The sequence below is a fragment of the Heterocephalus glaber genome, unplaced genomic scaffold (assembly GCF_053883595.1).
Source record: "Heterocephalus glaber isolate CG9 unplaced genomic scaffold, H.glaber_assembly_v1.0 deba00001687, whole genome shotgun sequence".
Classification (NCBI taxonomy): domain Eukaryota; kingdom Metazoa; phylum Chordata; class Mammalia; order Rodentia; family Bathyergidae; genus Heterocephalus; species Heterocephalus glaber.
In genome coordinates, this window is record NW_028258412.1 from 6,699,817 (window position 1) to 6,716,760 (window position 16,944).

Consider the following 16,944-nt stretch of genomic DNA (forward strand, 5'->3'; position numbering starts at 1 on the left):
CCATGTCACACCGCTCTCGTCCCTGGGCATCCTCTTCTCCTCAAGTCCAAACAGGAAGAGGAGAGCCACAGGTTGACATGGGAGGCAAATGGGGACGATTGAGGCAAAAGTCTCAAAGGGCCAGGGAGAAGGGCTAGGTGCCCCAGGCTAAACGAAGCCTACTCTTAGGCAGAGAGACTCATTTTCCTCATCTGTGAAGTAGGCTCGGTATAAAACCAGCATTGCCTCACCCCAGCACTTACTCTTGCCTGCTGAAATGTGAAATTTTGATTACTGTCCTAATATTTGTCCTTTTCTCTGAGGGTTGAGGTTGCAGAGAGCTGACTCCGTCTGAAACCTGAGCCTTTTACATATTGTACCAGGATAAAAAGGCAAAGGCTAGGAGAGAGCCGTATTTCCCCAAGTTTATTATTTTTAAAAGTCAAACATGCAGAAAAATGGAAACATTTTTACAGTAAACATCTGTCTAATTACCAATATTCAGTAGCTAAAATGCTCCAGAAGAAGAGTGAAATGGAGAGAATAAGATAGTTTGCTATCAGCCCCAAAACAGGCAAATTGGGCATGAAACAACCCAGACATGGACAAGCACGTATAAACCTGTTGCATGTCAGAAGAATTGTTTCAGTTGGGGAGATAGAAGGGGATAGTATGATAGACTTGTTGATAAATTGTGCTAAGAAATCCTGTTAACGGGGGCCGGGGATTTAGCTCAGTGGTTCCAGCGCCTGCCTCAAAAGCTCAAGGTTCCCAGTTCGATCCCCTGTACCAAAAAAAAGAAATCCTGTTAACCACTAGGAAAAAAAGCAAAATTGGGCCCCTATTGAACATCGTATACATAAAAATCAACTCCATGTGGATTAAAGACCTAAACATGGGACCGGGGATTTAGCTCAGTGGTTCCGTCGCCTGCCTCGCAAGCGGAAGGACCTGAGTTCGATCCCCAGTAAGCCCCCCCCCCAAAAAGACCTAAACATGAAGCAGGTCTTGTGACACATGGCTGTGATCCCTGCACTTTGGGGAACCGAGACAGGAGGATCCCAAGTTAGACCCCAGCTTGGGACATAGTGACTTAGCAAGACCCTAAAAAATAAAAAAGGCTGGGGATGTAGCTCAGTACACAGGCTTTGGGTTCAATCCCCAGTACCACAAAAACAACTAAATATGAAAAGTAAAACTTTAATCCAGGTGTGGTGGCACATGGCTGCAATTCCAGCACTCCAGAGGTTGAGACATGAGGATTGCAGTGAGTTCAAGGCCGGCCTGAATTACACAGGAAGACTGTGTCTCCAAAAAAAGTAAAAACTTTTAAACATTTCTTATAAAGAAACAGGAGAATATTTGATTACTTCAAGATCATTTCATATAGTATAAAGCAGATTGCAAAGGAAAAGATTTAAAAATGTATCCACATAAAATGAAAAACTTCTGTTAATTAAAACACTGAAATAAAATGTCAAAACAAGCCCAAACTAGAAGATATTTGCAATCAAACTATTCATATGCAGAATATATAAATATATGGGTATCAGCACAAGATATAAATAGGCACTGTACAAAAAAGGAAGCAAGAATGGTTAATAAATATAAAAAGATCCAGGGCTAGGGATTTAGCTCAGGGGTTCTTCCACCTGCCTCACAAGTGCAAGGTCCCGAGTTTGATCCCCGGTACCAAAAAAAACCAAATAAACAAACAAATATAAAGAGATCCAGGCCTGGTACAGCATGCCTGTAATCCCAGCACTTTGGGAAGTTTAGACAGGAGGTTCCAAAGTTCAGGCCTCATCTTAGTTTTTTTGTTGGTTTTTTTTGGTACTGGGGATCGAACTCTGGTCCTTGCACTTGCGCAGCAGGTGGCAAAACCCCTGAGCTAAATCCCTGGCTCTTTAGTAATTTAACAATTTAGCAAGATCCTGTCTCAAAATTTAAAAACAAATTTTTAAAATTGGGCTGGGAATGCAGCTCAGTGTGTAGGTCCTGGTTTTAATTCCCACTACCCCAAAACAAATTAAAAATAAAAAAGATAGTTGAGGGTGTAGCTCAGTGGTAGATTACATGCTTAGCATGTGCAGGGCTCCTAGGTATATCCCCAGTCTGAAAAACAAACAGCAACAGCAAAAAAGATGTTCAAGGCTGGGCATGGTGGCACATATCTGTAATCCCAGCACTCAGGAGGCTGAGGCAGGAGGATCCCCATGAGTTCAAGGCTAGCCCGGGTTACATAGTGATTTCAAGGCCAGCCTCAACTAAATAGTAAGAACTTGTCTCCAAAAAATATTCAATCTAATTTAATCATAATTAGAAATAATATCAGTCAAATCATATCAGAGATCAAGTGGTAAAATTTAAAAGTCTGAGGATGCCAGTACACACCTGTAATCCCCCTCTCAGGAGCCTGAAGCAGGAGGATATTGAGTTCAAGATCCACCTGAGTTACACAGTGAGATTCCATCTCAAAACAACAACAAAAGTCTGACAATGCCAAGTGTTGGAGCAATGGAATATGTATACTGCTGATAAGGCTGGTATAATACAGCCATATTGGAAAACTATTTTCCCTGAAATAAAACTGAAAGTGAACATAGTTAGGTATTTCACTCTGAAGTATATGTCCTAGAATAGGGATTCTCCACACAGAATGAACATTAAGGATCTTTTAAAAGTACCAACAATAGGGCCGGGGATTTAGCTCAGTGGTTTTGCCGCCTGCCTTGCAAGAGCAAGGTCTGGAGTTTGATCCCTGGTACCAAAAAAAAAAAAGTACTGACAACCAACACTGGATCAACTGAATCATAATCTCTGGAGGTGAGACTTTGTTTCTGTTATAAAGGCTTGCACACCAGATAAGTGTGCGGGCCTGGCTCAGAACCCAGCCCTTCCCCCAAATATGCAGAGTAGCAGTGTTGCATTGTGAAAGACTTGGAAATAGCCCAACTAGGAGAAGAGATAAACTGTGATATCTTCATGTGTAGAATATCATACAAGAGGAAAAACATGAATGAACTAGTTATGTTTGGCACCATGGATAATTCTTACAATGCTGAGCACAAAATGCAAGTTTCCAAATAATACATACTAACTATGTAAACTCAAAAACATCAGGGCCGGGCAGGGGATGTAGCTCAGTGGTTCTGTGCCTGCCAGGCAAGTGCAACGTCCTGAGTTTGATCCCTGGTACAGAAAAAGAAGGAAGAAAGGAAGGAAGGAAGGAAGGAAAGAAAGAAAAAGAAAGAAAGAAAGAAAGAAAGAAAGAAAGAAATCAGGACTTCTAAGATCACACAAAAAGTCAGTTGTGTTTTATATAACAGCAAGGAACAATCTGAAAATAAAATTAGGACAATTCCAAAATAATAAAATACCTTGGGATAAATATAACCAAGGAGGTGAAAGACTAGTGCACCAAAAACTACAAAGTGCTGTTGAAATAAAGAAGAACTAAATAAATGGAAAGACATTCCTACTAATGTATTATTAAGATGATGGCAATACGATTCAAAGCAATCTACAGGTTGGATGCAATGTATACCAAAGTTCTAGTGATCTTTTTTGAATAAATGGGAAAAAAGCTTATCCCAAAATTTAGATGAATTGTAAGGGACCTCCAAATAGCCAAAACATACTGAAAAAGAAAAAGAAAAGAAAAAGAGGAGGAGGAGCAGGAGGAGAGGAGCAAGAGGAAGAGGAGAAAAGGATTGACCTTACAAAATGACAATAATCAAAACAGTGTGGTACTAGAATAAAGACAGACATAGAGACCAGTGGAATAGGACTGAGAGTCCAGAAATAAAGCTCTGTGGAACTGACTTTCTTTTTATCTCTCTCTCTCTCTCTCTCTCGTGGTATCAGAGATCGAACTCAGGACCTTGCACTTGCAAGGAAGGCGTGGTGCCACTGAGCTAAATCCTTGGCAAACTGGCTTTCAACGAAGTGCCAGGATCATGCCCTGGGAGCCAGAACAGTCTCCTAAACAAATGGCTGTGGGACAACTCACTATCCATACACAAAAGAATGGAATTGGACCCTTACCTAATACCTTGTGCAAAAATTAACTCAAAATTAATCAGCAAAGGCTAGGCATAGCTTCACATGGTGGCAAATGCCTGTCTCAAACAACAACAAAGCCAGGTGTAAAATAAGAACCAAGATACATCCCAATGATGAATATAACTGTATTGTATACCTAAAATATACCAATAAACTTAATGAAAAAAAGAAGCCAGGTGTGGTGGGTACACATCTGTATTCCAACTACTCAGGAGGCTGAGGTGGGAGGATTTCAAGTTTGAGGGCAGATTGGGCAACTTAGTGAAACTCTGCCTCAAAATTTAAGAGAGGAAGCACAAGGTCTTGAGTTCCATCCCTGGTACTCCCTGACAAAAAAAAATTTAAAAGAGAAGGAGCAGTGTAGCTTAGTGGTAAAGCACATTCCTAGCATGCTTGAAGACCTGGGTCAAATCCCCTGTACAAAAAAAAAAAAGATCAACAGTGAGAATGTTAAGTGGTGCCACACTGGAGAAATTACTATGACAGTTCCTTTAAAAAACTTGCGCTGGGGATTTAGCTCAGTGGTGCCACTGCCTGCCTTGCAAGCACAAGGTCCTGAATTCAATCCCCAGTACCAAAAAAAAAAATCATAAATGTTGGTAAAAATGTGGGGAAATTTGAACTCTTATCCATTACTGGGTGTTTCTCAAAAAGTTAAACATAGAATTAACATATGACCCAGCAATTCTACTCATAGTTATATACCCCTAAGAACTGAAATCAGCAACACAAACAAATAATTGTTGGGGCAACCCATTTCCCAGTCTCCCTTCTGTCTCTCTTAGACAGAAGCTATCTTTCTCTAAATAAATTTTTCCTACACTTAAAAAACAAACAAAAAATAAATACTTGTATCCCAGTAATCATAGCAGCATTAGACATAATAGTCAAAAGATGGAAACAACTCAGTTGTCCATAAATGAATGAACAATTCACAAGACACATACAATGGAATATTATTCAGCCATGAAAAGGAATAAAGGGGCCAGGGATTTAGCTCAGTGGTTTCGCCGCCTGCTTTGCAGGCGCAAGGACCCAAGTTCGATCCCCGGTACCAAAAAAAAAAAAAAAAAAAAAAGGAATAAAGTAATGATACAGTATGGATGAACCATGGAAACTAAAGGTTACATGTTTTATGCTTCCTTTTATATGAAATTTTCAGAATTAGCAAATTTATAGGGACAGAAAAGTTGTTTGTGACAGGGAGACTAGGGAGAATGATGAGAGACTGCTCATTGTGATATAGTTTCCTTTCTGGAACTACACAGAGGTGATAGTTGCACATTATGAATATAATAGATGCCAATGAGCTTGGTTGCTTGGTTGCTTTCTTTCTCTCTTTCTCTCTCTCTCTCTCTTTCTTTCTTTCTTTCTTTTTCTTTTGCAAGAATTGATTATAATAATTGATTGAACCCAGAGCCTTGCACATGTTAGGCAAGCAGTCTACCTCTGAGCTACATCCCAACCCTTAAAACTTTTTATTTTGAGACAGGGTCTGACTAAGTTGCCCAGGTTGGCAGTTTCTCAGCTGGCCTGGAACTTGAGATCCTCCTCCCTCAGCCTCCCAAGTAGCTGGAATTGCAGGCATGTGCTAAATTTACTTTAAAACTGTTAATTTTATGTTCTGTGAATTTTACCTCAATTTAAAAACACCTACTCGCAGTACTGACTACATATTTAAAATTTTTTTTCCCCTTAAATTTTTTTATTGGTACATTTTAGGTATACAATACGTTTACATTTATCATTGGGTGCTTGCACCTGTACACGATGTATCTTGGTTCTTACTTTTCCCCCATTACCTGTGCGCCCTTCACCCCCTCCACCCTTCCCTATTTACATAGATTTCATTTCCATTTTTTTTCTTTTCTCATAATTTTTCCTTTCCCTTCTTTCCTTTCCCCTTCCCCTCCCACTTCACCTACCCCTTTGGACCTTTTCTTCCTATTTCAAATTATCAGTTATTCATTTTAATCATTTTAATCTTTATTTACACTTTCAGTTTCTCACACTAGAGAAACTTCAGTATTTACACATGTGTGTCCTATTTATTTCACTTAGGAGTATGGCGTCAATATGCATCCATTTAGCTATAAATGTCTCTGGTTTCTCATTCTTTATGGCTGAGTAGTACTCCATTTTATAAAAAAAAAACCCACATCTTCTTTATCCAGTTTCCAGTTGATGGGCACTTGGGCTGTTTCCAAGCTTTAGCTATTACAAACTGTGCCGCTATAAACATGGGTGCACATATATCACTGTGGTATGATTCTTTTAATTCTTTTGGGAAGATACTCAGCAGGGGAACAGCTGGGTCAAATGGGACCTCTAGCCCTAGTTCTTTGAGGTGTCTCCACACTGATTTCCACAGTAGTTGCATCAGTCTGCACTCCCACCAACAATGGAGAAGGGTTCCTTTCTCTCCACACCCCCACCAGCATTTGTTATTGGTTGATTTCTTGATGGCAGCCATTCTTTCTGGGGTAAGGTAGAATCTCAGCGTTGTTTTCATCTGCATCTCTCAAATGACCAGTGATGTTGAACATTTTTTCACATATTTATTTGCGGTTTTTACTTCTTTGTCTGAGAAATGTCTGTTCATTTCAGATGACCATTTTTGAACTGGGTCTTTGAATTTGGGGGGGTCTGATTTTTTTCAGTTCTTTATATATTCTAGATAGTAGTCCTTGGTCTGAGGCACAGCTGCTAAACATTTTTTCCCACATTATAGGTTGTCTGTTAGCTCTGTTGGTGGTTTCTCTTGCAGTGCAGAAGCTTTTTAATAAGATGAGATCCCAGTTGCTGATTCTTTGTGCTAGTTCCCATGCTGCTGAGGTTTTGTTCTTAAAGTCTTTTCCTATGCCAATGCTTTCAACAGTTCTACCTAACTTATCTTCCAGCAAGTTTAATGTTTCTGTCTTAATATTTAGATCTTTAATCCACTTCGATCTTAGTTTAGTGCACGGTGATAGGTATGGGTCTAGTTTAAATCTCTGGCAGGTTGAAATCCAGTTTTTCCAGCACCATTTATTAAATAGGCTATCTTTCCTCCAATGAGGGTGGTTGGCTCCTTTGTCAAAGATGAGGGGGATGAGTATGTCTGGAGTTGTTTCTGCATCTTCTAATCTATTAGTTCTGGAAACATTAGCCACAGGCATTTATGGAGGTTGAGGGGTCCCCATGATTGGCGGTCCACAAGCCAGGGATCTACGATGCTGGTAACTGGGCCAATCCAAATCCAAAGGCCTCAGAACTAGGAAAGCAGACGGTGTAACTCTAGTCAGAGAGTGAAGGCCTGCAATCCAGGGAGGCCACTGGTGTGTGGCCCAATGCCTGTGGAGTCCTGACTATATTTTTAAGAAGTGCTTTTATATGTAACAGAACTATGAAGGAAATCAAAGGAATTAGAAACACAAAATTCAGCTCCCTAGAGTGGGATGTAATTGGGAAGGGGTACCTAGGTGGTTTCAATGGTGTTGGGGACATTGTTTTTTGTCAAGAGCCATTCTATATAGTTTGGGTTTTTTTGTACTGGGGATTGAACTCAGGACCTTGCGGTTTTGAGGCAGGCGGCAGAACCACTGAGCTAAATCCCCTGCATTCTATATAATTTTTTGGGAAAAATCATTTCATAATTAAATTGTGGTTAGAGCTTGTCTAAAGCCCACGGTCTTGCCTTTGAACCAGCTATGGTATGCACTATGGTGTGAGGAAACATGACTCTGTGTGCCTCCGGTCACAGTAGAGGCCTCAATGGTCCAGTGATGCTGTGATGCTCCAGGGCAAGATGAATCAGCTGAAGACATCCTGGTTCCTTGAGAACAGAGTAGTAATAAAAAAAGAGAAAGACAAATTCTTTATTAGCCTGATATCTCCTCCCTCCCAGCTACCGTTTTTGTTTTTATTTTGTTTTGGGTACCAGAATTAACTCATCCCACCTACTATTGTAAGAATGCTTTGCCCCTCACCATCCTCATCAAAATAAGATCCTCATCAACCTAAGATCCTCATCAGCCTAAGATCACTGCTGCCTTCTGAGTCCTTGGATTATTGTGTGTACCCAATAAGTAGTGGTAGCTCGGAATGTCTTTGTCTTTGCCCACGTTGCCCTTGACCTCCTAGCCTACCAGGAACCTTGAAAGTGTGTCTGTTTGTCTTTCTTTTTTATCCCTTGCCACACTTCTTTCTAGGCAGATCTGGAGGACTGATCAGCCTCCCACACATTTTTTATTTTTTGGCATTGTGGAAGATCAAACCCAAGGCCTCATACTTACTAAGTATGTACTGTGTACCGCAAACCTAACATTCTGCTTTTTTTTTTTGGAGACAGGATCTCGCAATTTACTTCAGGCTCGTCTTGAACTCACTGTGTCTCCCAGGCTGACCTTGAACTGATGGCGATTCTCCTGCCTCAGCCTCCTAAGTACAGGGATTACAAGTATGTGCCACCATGCCAGGTTCTGACATACTGCTTTTAAGTCACATGAATGTTCATTACAACATTCTTTATAGATATTCCGCACTTAACGACCTACCTGTGTAACAACTGTTTGGACTTAAAACCTGCTACTCAGACTTGTGACCTGTACAGTTCTATACATCTTGGTAGAGCCTCAATGTCTTTTTTTGTACAATACACCTTGTTTATACAATAATTTTTGCCGATTGTACTGTACAGTACTATAGTTCTGCGTTCTGTTATACATTACAGTATTGCATGAAGAGTTATGCAAATAAAAGCAAAATTATCAAGTTGGAGTTTTCTTTGACCATTTCTTTGTTCTGAATATTGTAATGTACATACCACAGACAGCTCCTCATTTAGCGACGAATTCGTTTAATAACCTAGTTGCAGGAATGGAACTTGGTTGTTAAATGAGGTATGTCTGTATTTGTTGCATATATGACTAACATTCTTTTTTTATATATATATACTGGGGATTGAACTTGGGTCCTTGCGTTTGCAAGGCAGGCGGCAGAATCACTGAGCTAAATCCCCAGCCCACCAACATTCTTTTATGTACATGAAATCACTCTTCATAAGTTGCAAAATTTGAGAGTCTTGTTTCTCCCATTCTCTGAAGGTCATTCCACTTGTTAGCCCCAGTGAAAGGGCTGCTAGAACACACACTGTTATCAGCCAGCCGGTTGGCTCCACCATCTACCTGTGCCTGTTCCCATTACTTGTTCCCCACTCCCCACCCCACCTACCTGGGCAGAGGGTCCTCATGGCCTCAACCTACACCACACCCGGGTGCAGAAGCTTGCTCACCCTTGTCCCCACCTAAAGCACATTTTGGCATCCATCCTAATATCCACATCCTAGCCTTCTGTCAGCAGAGCTGAGCTCTCTCAACTTGGTGTGCCCAGAGGTACACTGTGGTGCATCATCCCACAGGGTAACCCATGGATTTCCTGAAGGCAAGAGGTGGAGGATGTTCCACGTGGCTCAGCTGAGCCAGGCCCTTGCTGCTGTGAGGTGGGTAGGGGGTGTGTGAAGAGCAGTGAAGATGAACAACCTCTGGGGAGTGGGAGGTGTAAGCCCAGGAAGGAAAGCAGCCAGGACAGGGAACTGACTGCAAGGAGATGAGTGACTTATAGGCCCTGCCTGGAGTAGAATGTCTGAGGAGGCCCCTAGGAGGCAGGCTGCCCACTCCCAGGAATGGGCAGACAGGCTGCTCGGCCCTTCAGGGCCCCTGGGAGGAGCCAAGTCCACAGATCCCAGCACACTTGACTTCTGGGGCAGAGTGAGGAGTCAGAGGAGAGAGGACTGTCACTTTATCATACACCTCCAGGCAAGCTGCTTCCCTTTGGCCTGTGTCCCCAACTATAATATGGGCACTTGGACAAAAGGTTTTGGGAAGACTTTTCATCAGAAGTGCTGTGATTCCAACTAAGTTGTTTCTTGGAATACAAGGTATCCTGGCCCTGGGTTGGACTGTAATCACTCTCTCTCTCTCTCTCTTTTTTTTTTTTTTTGGTACGGGGTGGGATGAGGGGGGGATCAAACTCAGGACCTTGCGCTTGAGAGAGGCAGGCACTGGAAACACTGAGCTAAATCCCCGGTCCTGGAATGTAATTTCTATGGAGGAGATGGCCATTCCTCTGTTTCTCCTCAACCCCTAAAGATTCAGGGGGATCTGGAAAGAAATGAAGTTGTTAGTTAATGAGCGGGTGGGGCACAAAATGGCTTCCCCAGTGATGGATGGAAGTGGGTGGTGGAATGTTTCAGAATGGGTGCCAGGAATGAGGGGCATAGTTCCATGAACACAAGCCTTCCTCTACTCTTTCTGTGCTGTGAAATAAATTCTTTGATCAGATACTAGGCTGGGCACATGCCATAAAAACAGAGGGGAGGGCCGGGGATTTGGCTCAGTGATTCTGGTTCCTGCCTCGAAAGCGCAAGGTGCCAAGTTCGATCCCCCGTACCAAAAAAAAAGAATGCGCCCCTAAAAACAGAGGGGAGTGAGGTGTGGTGTTGCACACCTGTAATCCCAGCATTCTGGGAAGTTGAGGCAGGAGGATCTCAAGCTAGACCCAGCCTGGGCAACTCTGATTTAGTGAGAGGGTGGAGATAAAAATTAAAAGAGCTAGGGATGTAGCTCAGTTTGAAGGCCCTTCGTACAATCCCAGTACTGCAAAAACAAAACAGAAAAGTCAGAGGGATATGTCCTGATTGCACCCCAGTGGTGCTCACAGAAAGATAGAAGGGCAGGGAGGGCAAATCCATGTTCACAGTGTGTGTCTGTTCCAGTGAACATGAAGAGAACCAATGCCACCAAATTGCCACCAGGTGGCAGGCTGGTTGGGGGGGGGCAAATTGAAGCTCAATGTTGTTGTTTTGTACTAAAAGGAGGAAGTGCCTGACTCACACTGTCTCACCACTGATGCGGGCTCAGTGGCAGCCAGAGAGAGCTAGCCTGAGTATGGTGGTATTTTTAGAACTTGGAAGTCCCTGAAGTCCTGTCACTTTGTATTTATGAGCCCCCAAAATGTTTAAAAAAAAGAAGCCTTAGAAAATCTCAGATTGTCTCTTAGTTGCCTAGTTTCATCATTGCCTCTCTCCATTCATCTCAATGCCCAGAGAGGGTGAGTTGTTCCCTCAAGATCACACAAGGCAGATGCAGAGTAGCAGCTGCCAGCTTGGTGTGGGGGAGAGGAAGCCTGGCAGGCCCAGCGCTCCAAGGATAATCTGAGAGTCAGGTCTTGCCCTCTAATGGCCTGCAGGGTTCCAGGCACTGGGCACAGAGCAGCAGCCATGACTGGAAGTGGCTCCTGCTCTTGAGAACAGAGAGTAAAACTTAACCACACATACCACAGGATCATTTTGGGCCATGATAAGTGGCACATGAAGGAGACAAACAGCGCTGGAGAGGGATCGGGGGCTACTTCAGACTCAGCACCAGAGGCAGGAAGGCCTCTCTGAGAGGTGGTGCGTGGGTGGACGCCCGGATGGCAATAATAGCTGGGGGCAGAAAGAGGAAATGCAAGTAGAAAATAGTGACACATTCTCTAGGTTCCAGGCCCTTTCCATACATTAGCTCATTTCATCTCATCCCTGCCGCTGGAGATAGATTATCATTGACATTTTCTGCATGAGAAGCTGAAGCACTGAAGTCAGGTCACTTTCTTAGATCATAAACCTAGGACTCAACCCAAGTTGTCTGGCTCCAGAGTCTGTGGGCTCACTCCCATACTGTCCTGCTTCTCAAAGTCACTGTTGAGTCACTCAAAATGGCTGGTAGTAGTACCCGAACTCCATCTTGGATATAGGGGGAGGGAGCAGAAGTGGCAGAAGGAAGTCTCTGAACTGGAATGGGGTCTTCAACACCGTTGCTGCTTTCCTGTCCCTTCTTGGGGAGTCCGGAGGTCCCAGTTCCCTGCCCCAGCCTCTTAGTTCACAGCTAACTGGGCCACCTCATTCTAAAGGGATTTGACTTTGAGACAACTGGAGACTGGTGAGAAAGGGCTTAGGGATTAGACACTGATACCTAGGAAGGTAAGGGACTTAACGGGGCATTTGGGTGTGGGAAATGGGGCTGGGAGAGGATTTGTGTCTTCACAAAGCTGGGGTGGACTGCTGAAGTGAGTAGGAAGTGGAGCTCCCGGGGAGGAGTGGGAAAGGTTCAGTTTCCCACTGTTTGTCCCTTCACAAATGATCCATAAAAGAAATGATAACTGATCCCTTCCCCTTGTGTGGCTACCACTTTGCCAACTGTTGTGTTACTTGGAATTCTCACAGTGGCCTCTGGGAAGAGAGGCAAGGATTAGTTCTCTCCCCAAGGTCCAGCTCCTGGAGAAGGCTGGTGACCTAGGGCAGCTGGGGCCCACATGGCAGGGCTGGGAGGAGGGGAGCAGACTTGATCAGGTCGGGACCTTTCTGCACCGCTGCCAGTGAGCACAAGGGCTTTCCAGAGAGTTCCTGCTGCTCTGGCCCAGTGGAAATGAGTGTTCCACAAATATTTGTTGAAGGGTTTAAAAGACCGTTCTTTTCAACTCTCAAATCACTTCTCTGATTTCTGTGTCACCCTCTTTTCCACCGACATCACCAGATCTGAGGTCAGGGCACAGACGATGAGGGCTGATCTCAAGCCAATGCACTCTATTTTGTGGGGAAGTCACCAAGGCCCAGTGGGCATGGACAAGCAGCTCCAACAGGCCCCATGCATGCTGGCTGCTGAATAGTCACTGCAGCACGTGATCTCAGAGATCTGACTGTGTACAGCCCAGACTCTGGACTCCCACTCCAGTGCTCATCCCTGTGCCTAGAGATGCCTCCCAGAAGAATCTAAACTCTGCAGCCCCAACTTCCAAAACTAGGAGCCCCCCAACACACCCCTCCTAGATCCCTGCACCCCAGCAACCTTCTTTCAGCTATTCACACTTTTCATGCTTCCCCCCACAATAGTCCCCAGCAAGGCTGTGCTCACAATAACCCCATTATACCAGGATCTCACCTCCAGCCTGCCTGACCCAGGAGGCCAGTTTCTTCCTGTTGGGCCAGAATGTCCCCTGGCACAATACAAAGGAGTCCATGTCAAGGTCAGGAAAGAGGGGGCTTTTGGTTGGCAGAGCTCATGCCCCATTGGCAGTTCAGAGAGAAGTTCCTGGTAACAGCACTGGATTAGGGCCTTGAAGGCTAAGGAGGAAACAGGACAGAACAACTCTGATAGTTTGGAGGGCAGAGATGTGTTTGAGGAACAGCACGGAGCAGCTCTGACTGAAATAAAAGTGTGTGGAAGGGGATGAGTGGTGATGAGGCTACAGGGATACTGGAAAGAGATGCAGAGTTGACCTTGAATGCAAGTCAGTGGGATTGGGGTGACTTCAGAAGGAACTGGGAAGTCATCGAAGGTTCTTGAAGGAAGGACCCCAACATACCTATCAGGGAGGCTGAATTATAGGGCAGGGGATGGGAAATCGAGAACAGGTGAGAGTAAGGAGAGACTCTCTCTTAATAACCAGCTCGGAGGAGTTTACCAGATTATTTATCTAGGATTTATACTATCAGATTAACTAACTGTTTCCCAGAGGGCCAGTGGAGGAGTTAGTGTTAGTGGAGTCCAGCATTAGTGGAGGAGGAGAAGCAGGCAGCCGCAGAATCTGCAAGGGGCAGAATGGAGAGAGAGTTTTTTATTTGGGGTTTTATCTTGAGTAACTCTAAATTCAGGGCTGATGGAGTTGGGTGGGGTTGGGGACTGTTTCCTGGTAGGTGACAGTGTTGCTGTGTTTTCCCAGGTATCCTCTGCAGACAGCCCAGGCCAGTCCGTACCTTGGCCTGAGGGCACCTGACCTGCCCACTTTTTTTTTTTTTCTTTTAATCTTGCTCTGTAGTTCAGTCTGGCCTTTAACTCACTATGTAGCCCAGGCTAGTCCCCAAATTTTCAGAGATCCTCCTGCCTCAGCCTCCTGAGTGCTGGGATTATAGGCATTGCCGCCATTCCCAGCAACCTTCCCACTTTAGAGAATTGTGCTACACTTAATTGAGAAGCTAGATCTGAAAGTGCATTGTAAACTGTAAAGTACTGACCCAAAACAGGGGCTGTAATGTTTTCCTTTGAGTAGACTCTGCTCTGTAAAGAACTCTGTAAAGACTCAACCTCTGGGAGGCTCTTAAAGATTTTAGCCATGCCAGGAGTGGTGGTGCACACCTATAATCCCAGCTACTTGGGAGGCTGAGGCAGGAAGATTGCAAGTTTAAGGCCAGCCTGTGCAATTTAGTGAGATCTGGTTTCAAAGTAAAAAAATAAAAGGGGTTGGGAATGTACCTCAGTGTGAAGTCCTGGGTTCAATCGCCAGTACTGTGTAAAAAAAGAAAAAGCTCTTCACAGTGTATCTAGTAAGGAAGGCAGCTCTACCATGGCCCAGGCCAAAATCAGATGGGCTTCAACTAGGGCAGGACTGGAGGGACTTTAAGAAAACTCTTTGTAGAGGTGGGGTTTGGGGCCTCCCAGCCATAGGGCTGGACCCCCCTACCCTCACTCTGTAGCATGCAGCAGAGGAGAGGCAGCAAGTGTCTGGGAATTTAGAAAGGACAGAATTTGCTTTGGATGGAAGAATCATAGAAGGCTTCATGAAGGGAGTAGCATTTGACCTGGGCCTTAAAACATGGGGTAGGAGGGGACATGGAAGGGTGAGATCTTCCAGGTGTCCTTAACAGGTTTGCTACTTCCTGTCTCTGCCTTCTACTGCCTCTGGGTGAGGAGAGAGATGGAGAGCATTTTGAGGTAGTTGGGGCACAGATATGGGAGATGGGATGCCTGTAAATTCCTCCGGCCTGGCTCTCCATTAATTCCAGGAAGACGAGGGTATGCCTGAGCTCTGTGCCAGGCACTGGGCACTCTACATCTGTCATGCCACTAACGACTTTGGGCCTCAGTTTCCCCTGCTAAATGAGACAAGCTGTGTGAGCCCTGAATGATGTATGATTATTTCTCCCTTCACCTGTACTTGGCTCCATATTGGAGCATTTCTTACATTTGTGCATTCATTGTATGTCTATTAACAATCCCTGTATGAAGGCTGCTGTGCTGGGGATGTGGGCCTTGTAGGGTCATGGATGAGTGAGACAAGGCACTGAACCCAAGGACCTCATGACCTAGTAGGGCAGATGCTATTAAGCAAGGCCACATAAGGTACCCTCCCTGCCCACTCTCTCCCCACCTCTATAGATGTAACCTCAATTCCCACCAACCAACAAAACTTAGCTCATGCCATTTAGTTAGCATGGATTGAATGAGTCTCCCTTCCATGTCCCCTCCTACCCCATATTTTAAGGCCCAGGTCAAATGCTACTCCCTTCATAAAGCCTTGTATGATTCTTCCATCCAAAGCAAATTCTGTCCCTTCTAAATTCCCAGACACTTGCTGCCTCTCCTCAGGACATTTCTCTCTTGTATTCTAGTGGTGGGTGTCCATCTCTTATTTTTGGGAGGGCATGGTGGCTTCAAATCATTTCTGGGCTCCAGAACAGTACCTGCAGCCTGGCATGGTGTAGGAGGAAAAAGTGGCCTGAGGCACATGACCAGGTGGTACCATGTGGAGGTAGGATTAAAGTGGCAGGGGACCCAGACAGAGGGGGAAGGCCATAGAGCTCGAACTGAAAGAAGGAAATGGCCTCATGGGCAGAAGCAGTGACTGAGGTGTGGCTGGACAGTTAGATGGTGTAGGCCAGACAGGAATCTGTGGGCTTGTTGCTGCCAGATCAGAGCATCCATCCCACAAGACAGACTTGCCACCACCAAGGAGGCTGCAGCTCTAACCCATGAATGAGAGCTGGGAAGCAGATGAGCTGACACCAGACAGGCCTGCTTTCTTTGGGCCACTGCTTTCACTGTGGCTTCCTCTGTGTCCACCCACAGGTGAAGGCTGGCCAGGAAGGCAACAAAGGGAGGCTGCACAGGGCAGGCTGGGAAGCGGTTACCAGAAGGCAGCCCTGTGCTAGGTGTTACCTGTTGTGAATTTTGTCTATTAGTTCCCCTTAGCCTCCTACTGACTTGAGGTCTGGATTATCTTCCCCAATTGGTGAACAAAGTCACTTGCTGGTGAAATCTCTAGCAAGAGTGGAGAATTTGGCATTCAAACCCAAGCCATCTGATTGCCAGAGAAGAAACCCTCCTCCTCGCCAGCTGAGGTGTGAGGCCTCAGGAGTGGCTTCCCAAGAGGAGGAAAGTCAAAAGCAGAGGACAGGACTCTGGGTGGACAGACCAAGGTCTGTGCCTCCTTTCCCTTCTGTCTGCCCTGTTCTTCCCCCTACCTTCCCAGACCAGAGCGTCCATCCCACAAGTCAGACTTGCCACCACCCAGGAGGCCGTAGCTCCAGCCCATGAGTGAGAGCCACGAAGCAGATGAGCTGATGCCAGACAGGCCTGCTTTCTTTGGGCCTGCTTTCTTTTCAGGTGGAGGGGAAAGACCCCAAGCAGGGCTGGCAGCAGCAATCATAAAAAGATTGCAGGACAGATGGAGGGCAAGTGCACCAGGGCGGAAGGGCCAACACCACAGCTCTCAGAGACAGAGAGATGCTAGGGTTAGAGGACGTGGCCCCTCACAGGGGCATCAGGTGCCACTCTCTATGGCTGATGGGAGGAGAGGAGGCAAGGAGCGGTGAGGATCTGCCCCACAGAGTCTGCTCTTAGATGAGGTCATTAGCTACGTAGTGCCTTTCAGTCTCCCTCAGTCTCCTCGTAGTTCCGTAATTCCGACAGGGAAGTGGGCCCAGGCAACTCAGGAGTCTCACCTTAGGTCACACTGAGCTCTAACGGCACATTTAGGAGCCAGCCCCGGGCCTCTTGACCTCGGGAGGCCACGTGGCCGTCGTCCCGGTGGGCACTCGGGCTGGCCTCCCGCCGCCCCCAAGGGGCAAGAGTCAGAGCTTCGGTGCGCCCCGCCCCGCCCCGCCCC

The 16,944-nt window shown here is 45.4% G+C and overlaps 1 long non-coding RNA gene across 1 annotated transcript; it reads right to left on the reverse strand.

Annotated features, from left to right (window-relative positions):
• Window positions 1-6,034: 6,034 nt before the first annotated feature.
• LOC147821956 (uncharacterized) lies at window positions 6,035-16,926 on the reverse strand. Its single transcript, XR_015446250.1, has 3 exons — window positions 16,781-16,926; window positions 13,002-13,183; window positions 6,035-7,858 (listed from the first exon to the last, which is right to left on the reverse strand). It is a non-coding gene; the product is annotated as an uncharacterized LOC147821956 (long non-coding RNA).
• Between the last annotated feature and the right edge of the window lie 18 nt (window positions 16,927-16,944).